The sequence below is a fragment of the Myodes glareolus genome, chromosome 26, assembly GCF_982192425.1.
Source record: "Myodes glareolus chromosome 26, mMyoGla1.1, whole genome shotgun sequence".
Classification (NCBI taxonomy): domain Eukaryota; kingdom Metazoa; phylum Chordata; class Mammalia; order Rodentia; family Cricetidae; genus Myodes; species Myodes glareolus.
Genome location: NC_142051.1, coordinates 26,817,574 through 26,827,053, shown reverse-complemented (window position 1 = coordinate 26,827,053; position 9,480 = coordinate 26,817,574). Strand labels below are relative to the sequence as shown.

The 9,480-nt window shown below is 35.3% G+C and overlaps 1 long non-coding RNA gene across 1 annotated transcript; it reads left to right on the top strand.

The window, feature by feature from the left end:
- The first annotated feature begins 468 nt into the window (after positions 1 to 468).
- On the top strand, positions 469 to 7,903 carry LOC146889781 (uncharacterized). The gene is made up of 4 exons (XR_014999651.2): positions 469 to 534; positions 5,503 to 5,557; positions 7,400 to 7,466; positions 7,547 to 7,903. It is a non-coding gene; the product is annotated as an uncharacterized LOC146889781 (long non-coding RNA).
- The last annotated feature ends 1,577 nt before the right edge of the window (positions 7,904 to 9,480 follow it).

Sequence of the window (9,480 nt, the reverse complement as noted above, 5' to 3'; positions counted from 1 at the left end):
GCATTGCAGATACAAACATTTCATGAGGCTGAATATTCTTCCACAACACTGTTTGAATTACTCATTCACAGGCACAGGTAAACACCCCCACTCGAGGAACGCTGCCCTGATTAGACAGTGATCGTAGCAATGCCTTCTGCCTCTCCAAGTTGGTCACATACCCCCACTGCTAATTGGTATTTAAGGAACAATTTCATGACAAATACAATGTTTTCATTAACTCTCATCTTTGTTTTTGTGAAGACGATTCCATTTCTGAAGCCTTTTTGTGAGCTCACAATCCTGGTAGGCATATGGACAAAATGACTCAGAGATAAATCAAAAAAATATGATAGATGTATTACCAAACATTCTGTTCCACTGAGGGCAGAATTTTTTTTTTCAAAATCGACACAGTGCATGCCAAACAGATGGAGAGAGAAAACAAATCTTTGCTGTGGGTGGCCTTATCTTTGCAGCCACATCTATCGACACGTAGAGCAAAGCAGAGGCATGGATTGACAGATCTCCTGTAAGACAAAAAGGATAATTGATGTAAGGATACTCTTCAAAATAACTTTCCATTTTATTATTAATGTCTAATCTCTTTTTGAAATTGTATAACTTTTTGTAAAGGAATAATTAAAAATGTTAGCTTTCCAAATCTTCACTGACATTACATTGTCCAAGAACAGGCAGGGAGCTAAGGAATGTTTCAGTAAATTGAGAGACTTTTCCTCAGCCAACTTTCAGAGCTGTTATTTAGGGTTGTTAAAAAGAAAGAAAGCAAAGAAAGTATTTCCCGTGGCACGTTTCATGGAAGAAGGAAATATATAATTTAGAATACTGTTATAACTGAAAAATGTGTTTGGAATCATATGAAGTCTAAAACAATACTTGCAAAAAACTCAAATGTGCTGTGTTTAGAAAAGATGTGTTAATGTACTTTAATTATAACTAATATATAGATATAGATATAAAAATAGATAGATAGATAGATAGATAGATAGATAGATAGATAGATAGATAGATAGATAGATATAGATAGATAAATAGATAACTGTCCTGTTGTGGAATAAATGACCACTCTTGTCTCTTGTACTGCATGTGAAGGAGCTTAGACACAGGCCTGGCTTTCAAAACAGCCAGTAGTTTTTTTTCTGTATTTTGTTTTTTGTTTTTTTTTAAATTTATTTATTAGTATATAGTGTTCTGGGCACCAGATCTCATTACAGATGGGTGTGAGCCATCATGTGGTTGCTGGGAATTGAACTCAGGACCTCCAGAACAGCAGTCAGTTCTCTTAACCTCTGAGCCATCTCTCCAGCCCCCAGTAGTTTCTTTTAAGACAGAATGATATCCCTTGTGCTTTAACTTCTATTCTTCTGCCTTAAACAATTTACATAATCCCCTCATAATATTTTTTTATATTCTTAGAAATTTCATTGAAAATAAATGTTTTCAATGTTCCACAAAATATATTTGTGGAAAAAGGGACTTGGGTCCTCAAATGTTCCATTCACATTCCTTTTTAGATGTTTTCTTTTGTTTTATTTTGTTTTTCCAAGATGGGTTTCTCTGTGTAGCCTTGGGTGTCCTAGAACCTGCTCTGTAAACCAGACAGGTTTAGAACTCATAGCAATATACCTGCCTATGCTTTCCAAGTGAGTGGTGGGATTAAATGTGTGTCTCACTGCTACTTGACTTTCCATTATTTTTTCCTATATGCATTATAGCAATAAAAGGAATGGAGGAAGAGTGTGGTCTGCACATCATAATTACTTTGTCAGTTTGTATCCGATTATATGTAACAAATTTGTCCATAGAGTGTCCTCGCATAGACTGCAAATTCATGTTGTCGGTGATGCTTTAGATTTTACTGGCATCCTTTTTCACTTTGTATTAAGGGCAAATGTTAAAATAGTACACACACACACACAGATACACACATACAAATATATATTAACAAAACAATAAATATTCCCTTTTATAAGAATTTCCAATGATACCATGTCCTTCAATGTTTACCAGCAGGCTATAGTGCTTACCCTAAGAGCCAGTACTGAGGCTTATGATATCACACTTATTATTCCCCTCAATTTAACAATGCAGCAAAAGAAATTGTCTTTTTATTAGAAAATAGACAATAAGGGATAACAGGGAATAAGGGACTCACTTTAGGATATACAGGTGCTGACATTTAGCAACAGGATTTGAATTTAGGAATAAAACTATTCTGCCATTTTTCTTCTCAGGGTGTAGTAGAATATAAAATCTCCAAAATGAAGATAATAGTCACTGGTCATGAATAAATGTCTGAAGCTACCTTGAAATTATTTTCATAAACTTACCTGTTTTGTGTGATAGGCCTATATACAAAAACACACATACAATTTTGCTTTCAGTTTCTATGTGGTTATTTCAGGTCTGAGCAGCTGGGAACACTCAAATGGCCTTCCTACAACTAATTGGCCCCAACGTGGGGCAACTAAATCCACTTAAAACCTGAGAGAGCTTGAAAAAAAATTAGGCAAAAAGGAAGAGTTAAGTGCAGTTTCTTGGTAGCCAGCACTTTGCTGGCAGGCAGCCGCAGCTCTTTTAAGAGAGGTCTTCCTGATTCAGTGGTAGCAGAAAAGCATAAAAAAAAAAAAGTGTGGTTTCATAATGGCAGAACAATCTGTTTTGGCTTTTTCAGGAGAACGAGCATTTAAATGGCATTTGTGGGTCTGGGTGCTTGTGTGCCCACTCAGAGTTGAGAGAAAAGTAGCTGAGACCATGCCCATGGTTCAGAGTTCCCTTCCTGGGAAGGCAACAGAAACAGGTCTACTAGGCGTGCCAAAGCAGGAGAGTATGGTGGATTCTTGCTATCATACACAGAGATATTTCTAGGCTGTGCTTTGCATGGCATAGTTACCTTTACTCAAATTTTAAAAAAAAAGGGGGGGGGGGTTTATATGTTGCACGGTGCTTCCCTGAGTTGAGGCGGTGAGTATGGCTCCAACTGGGCAATCTCAGAGGCAGTAAATATGATTCCTCCATGTTGGACTGGGTCTAGCCATGTCTGCTTAAAAAAAATGAAATGAAGAGATGTTTTTGGTCAGAAAATAATTACAGATTCAGATAATAAAAACAAAAGACCTTTAAATGGGTCACAGTGTTAGGTAAATGTACATAGGCTTGAAAGGAAGAAGGTGGAGTCAAGAGACAGAAGCCAGACAGAACTTTACCTGGTAAGCCACAGCCAAATGACAATACACAGATTAATGGAGATGGGTCAGTTTAAAATATAAGAGTTATCCTGAAATAGGATTAAGCTATTAGCCAAACAGTATTGCAAATAACAAAGTTTCTGTGTGATTATTTCAGGAGTCTGGGCAGCCAGAAAAATTAACAAGCAGCCTACCCCAACATTTCTGTATTCTCTCTGATGGCTATTTCTACGCTTATTTTGCTTAGGCATTTTCTGCACATGTATGGGTACTAAAATGACTTTTAAACTTTGTTTTACATGCCAGTCACAGTTTCCCCACTTTCTCTCCTACTGTTCCCCCACCACCTCCATTCGGAAGGGGTATGGCGTACTATGAGAATCAAGAAAGCATTGCTTGGTTATGGCTTGACCAAGCTCCTCTCCCTTGCATCAAGGCTGGGAAAGCTATCCACCTTAGGAAATAGGTTTCAAAAAGTTCATAAGAAGATGCCTTCTAATTCAATTTCAAGGCAACAGGAATTATCTTTCCCCTACAGCTATCCAAAGGCACCATGAGAACTGAGCTGGTGGCACACTCCTAAGGAATTATCTTTGCTTGTGGAAGCTTTCTGTATTCACTAAATAAAACTTGTCTCCTTACCCAGACCTCTCTCTGTAACAGGAGGGGGTGAGTATGGCATACAGAAAGACTGATAAAGTCGAGTTGTAGTTACAGGCCTGGTCTAGAGCTATCAGTAGGAAGTGTTACTTATGATTACCCATTTAGCATGATAACAAATCGGTTTTACCATCCTTATTAATCTGGTAATATTGAGAGGTGTGCTCATTTTGGTTGATGACTGAACCACAGTTCTATCTACCAAGAAATCCACCGTCTTTTTAAAATTTACTTTTGATCATTTTTTTTAATTTTAGCTCCTAGAGACTCTTAAATTATTATAAGAAAATGTTCAATTTAAAAACGTGAGGCCAAATTATGAGATTTCTTGCAAGTTAAATGCTCTTACTTTGTGAAGCTTAGATTGGTTTTCAGCTGGAAACTCTCCAAGGAAGCAAAATATATGTGGTTGATTTGTTTCTCTAATTATTCTTTTGGAACAGTGATTGTGTTATTTAAATTGACAGCATTAGAAACTGGGTGTATGTACCTTGTAAGTGTTTCAAGATGATTTTCTTTTGGAACATTTTCAAGTGACCTCAAGGAAGTCACTTTCAAGCTTCTTTTCCTTGATGAATTGTGAAGCTTAATACATTTTTTACTTATCCATTGTTTTGTTTGTTGCTTCTGAAATCATGGTTCATTCCTCCGGCTCAAGGAATTTGTATCTAGGATACATTTGGTTGAGAGTCTTTAAACTTCCATGACTCCATCATGCAGTTTCATGTGGAACAAACTGCTCTCCCACAAAAAGTCATTATGCATACCCTCCTACCACAAAGTCAGAGAACTCAGTGTTATTGGTACTAGCTAAGCACCGTGCCACAAACTTAAAAGCTATATTAATTTTCCAGTCCGTATCTATTCATCTTAAAATTTGTGCATAGACATAAAACGTGGAGGGGGTGTATTATTGATCTCCATGAATCTCACTATGTATTCAAATAATTTAAGCCTCATCTTCACTGTATTTGAGTTTCATCTAAGATGCTCTACTCACAAAACATACATTGAGGGTCTTCCATCTCTTTGTAATCAGAAGATGTCCTATTTGGGGACAGGGCATATTTTGGAATACAGATATTACAGGGGACATGAGCATTAATCACTTAACATCTCTAACACAATTCAAGCTGTCAATTCAATAAGCTCATAACAAGCATAAATTCTATAGGAAGGAATCAAAATAGGATGAGAAAACCAATGCCTCACAGATGCTGAATATCTGCAGGTAGATGTATTTTTTTCTTTTACTAACACTTGCATTTTGTTGTAAAAAAGAAACTATTTAAAGGGTTTAAACTCAATAAACATTTCTGTAAAAAAAAAAGTAATCAAACTACAATTTGCTTAGCAGCCAATTCTTCCTTGGCATTTTTTCTTAGCAGAGCACTGAGTGTAGTCAATGAGCCAATTCCAAAGATATTTCAGGAACCAGTTTGTGCTGAAGGGAGGCATTCAAGTAATTAGAGCTCCACTTCTACACAATTGTGACTTATTAGAGATGGTACCTTAAGTGGCTGCATCAGGTAGGACTATCCGTACTTATTTGCCGAGCTGCCAATATGTTCAGCCAGTATCTGTGTGAGTGGAAGGCAAATTCTCTGTGATATTTCTGAATTTGTCCTTTTTTCTTTTCTGATGTATTTTATAGTTTCTTCCACACATGCATGGACAACTTGAGAAGATATTTTTGTATTAACAGCAAGGTTAGTAATTATGCAAGACGTGGGGTTATCATCCCTGATTAATACATGCTGCGAGAACTAAATTAAATTTCTGAATTTTGTTACTCTAAAGGAGTAAAGGAACCAGTGCCTCAAGCAATTTATATATGGATTTAGTTAATCCTCACAATAAGTGTGTGTCATAGATAATTTTCTAACTTACAGAATTACAAATTGAAATGTCATGAAATTAAATAACATTTATGTTGTTATATGTAAAATAACATCTGAGCTCAAGTTTGAAACTCTGAAAGTAAATTTCATCTTTAACTATGAAAATAAGCAAACAATATTAAATTAAAAGATAATGGGCACTTCTACCTCCACTTATAATGAATCCACTTATAATTAATATTTTCTATAAATCAATATCCATAATTAAACTGATTACAAAGCCAAATCAAAATAATTGAAGACTTTGGAGTACTATAGCACCAACAGAGACAGGATGTAGTAGATTTGGGAAAAATATAAAGTCAAAGCCATTTGTCTATAACTTCTTTGCCTTCTTTGCTTGTGAATTCTCATTACCGCATCTTGATAAGGCCATGAACAGAGGAAATACATGGCTAGGGACGTGGTATCTACAGGTCAGAAATTTCAGAGTACTTTCATCAGAGCAAAAGCAATAGCAATGTTCCAAACTCAAGGGTGGTTTCCCCTGAAAATAATTGAATAATTCTCTCTTATATGTAGCAGAATGTTGAAAATATAATAAAAGTCTTGACCTATAAACAAATTTTTTGTTAGTCTTAAAGTGGTATGGTGATTCATCCTCAACTGGCAAAAGACCTTGTAAATAATAGCAATAACAAATAGACAAATAACAATAAAAACTACATATCACATGTCTCCTCAGTTCACCCAATTATGTTTTCAACTGGGTTGTGAGATGGCAATCTTCCATCTGACTTTTATATACCCCTCCTTTTGGATAGCCTTTTCCACCATCCATAACTCCCCACACAGTCCCATTTCTCTTCCTGATTGAGACATTCCACTCCCATTGCTCAACTTCTAATCTTTTATTTTTAACAATACAGGTGATATGAAAGAATAAGAAGTGCACTGAAGACCTGATTATTAAGCAGGGACCTGGGAAGAGAAAGGAATATTCAGTGAGCTAACAAAACTTTGAGATTTATGAAAGAGCCTTGTGAAAACTTACTAGTTAGCAAACTAATGTCATTGTATCACTTTAAATGAAATGTTACGATAAAAGTATCATGCATGGGTGGAAAATGTCACTCCCATAAAAATAGGTTATTAATAAAAATCTCTATATAAGACATGGAACACTTGCTATACTGCTTTATCGCGATGGAGGCCCATACTACACCAAAAACATACAGGCTATGGTCTTTGCCTTTGGTTACTACCATAAACACAGGGTAAGAACTTATTGTTGATGACAACACACATTTTGGTAATAAGACATGAAGAAATCAATCTCAAATGAACCAGGAAACTCCCTTCCCACTGAATAGCTCCTATAGGACAGGAAGAATTTTGAAATCTTTTAGTAGAGAAAAAAAAAAACAATGATCATGCTCAGCATTAGAGCCTGAATGTCACAATACTGATATTCCAGGCAAGATGTGCCCACTGGCATCATAGTGGCTTGACTTTTATGGCATAACTAACAATTTTGAGATTACACTTAGGGATTTCACAGAGAATGGAATTTCAAGTCTGGCACTGTAATATTAGATTAAAAGCATATGGGTGGTGAGGTCATAGGCTCTAGGGTATAACTGGCTATTGTTATTTTGCTGAATGGTCAAGTTGTTAAATTGACTTCTGAATATTTGTTTATGCCCATAGAACTGAACTGCTACTACCCAGGTCAGAGAAAAATGGTTTTTGCAGTGTACAACAATCAAGGAAAGATGTAAGCTCTTTAAATTGTTACGAATAAGAGACTCCTTTCTCAAATTGAAAAATGTTCATCACCCTCTTTCCTCCCTCCAGGAAAGAGCTCAGGTTCCACTGAAAAAGAAGAGAGGAAGAAAAGCAAGAGTCAGAAGTTGGGGAGAGATGCTCGCAAATGTCATATTCCTGATACAACGTCCCATACATTCAGGAACTCATGGCAGTTATGCATGAAGAATTATTTATTGTTGTTGAGCCTATGACCACTGGTTGATTTCTTATGTTCTAATGTCTTGTGCCATACTGATGCATGTATGGGTGAGAGTAATTAAATTTAATTAGTTATAAGCTAAAAAGGAAGGCATAAAGTGGGGAGTGGATATTTTGGTAGTAATATATAAGGAATAGCAGGTGAATATGGTCATATTTCATGAATACATGTACAACTCTATTGACAAAAAATAAAATAATAAGAAAGTTGCAATAACAAGTGAAAACAAAATAGATACCCTTATGTGAAACTCAGAAGACAAACATCTATTCCTATGACTTTTGGATATATTAAAAAATACTACTATTCCATATTTCACTGGTATATGTTTACTAATTTAAGTTAATAAAATGAAAATAATGCAATTTTACCAAAATAAAATTACAAATGCTGTAAGGTCAAAACATACCATTACACATTAATGTGTTATGAGTCATAATGTAAATAGCTGTCTCTTTTGGAGGTCTTAGTAGATCCCCTATAAAGGGGTTGATCAACTATCAAAGGGTAGAAACCAAAAGTTGAGAGTCACCATTTTATATGAAAAGAACTTATAGATACTTCATTACTAAATGCTGTAGCTAAAAAAATAATTAGCTTGTTCTAATGAATGGGATCCTTAAATATATATGTACACAACATATTATTGTGTGTATATCAGTGTTTGTGTGTTAATCATAAAAATGGAGTACTATTTTATAAAATAATGTTGAATTAAAAGTATACTCACTTCCATATCTATAAAATATCCATGCAACAGATATACATTTATATAATAATTATGTTATACAAGTTGATATATCCTTCAAAAATCCCTGCTGTGAAATCTTTCAGTATCTTTAATGCTGTAACATCAGTATGACACCAAAGGGAGAAAATTTGACACCATAAAGTTTAGTTCAAGTTAAGAAGATGACCCACTGGGTAAAGCTCCATGAAAATGTTGAGGGACTGATGTCAAGTTCTAAGTTCTAATATCAAGCCAAGTTCAATAGCTCATGTCTGTAATTCCTGTGTTCTATAGCATGGTGAGTGGTAGAGACAGAAAAATTTTGAGAAATATTCATTGAGCTTGGTTGGTATACACAGCAGTAAACAACATCGTACTCCATCACAAACTAAGTTAAAGGCAAAGACCAACACTACAATTTCCCACTGACCTCCAAACATGCTGTGGCAATACAGCTTAGCACTAAAAATGTGTTCACATGCTATCCATGCATGATAAATCATTCACACAAAATCACAATACATGTCCTACACAGCTTCATTACTTATCCATAAAATTGGTAAAATTATTGTGTATAATTCCTTCTAGGTGAGTACTTATGGTGCTATTGGAACAAAAAATAAATTTCATGTTCAAAGATATTTGCTTGCAGTTGTTTGATTAAAACTCCAACTCAGTACAACTAGAATTAGCCTGGAGAACGTCTTAATGAAAATTATGTAGATCAGTTTGGCCTATTATGCCCATTGTGGGAAGCACCATGTGGTATGTAAGGATTCCTGGGAGTAAAAGAGAAAGTGAGTTAGTGAAGAACAAGGAAAGAAACAGGTACAAAAATGGCTTTAATGTCTGCATTCCTCTCTGTTCTCAACGATTGATATGATGGAATTACCTGCATTATTGATCCCCAGTTATGGACTTTATACCATTGTAAACTGAATGAATCCTTTTCCACTAGAATTGTTATTCATCAGGATATTTTTCTAAATCACAGAAATTAAATTAGAGCAAATCCTTACTCAGATGGCACTG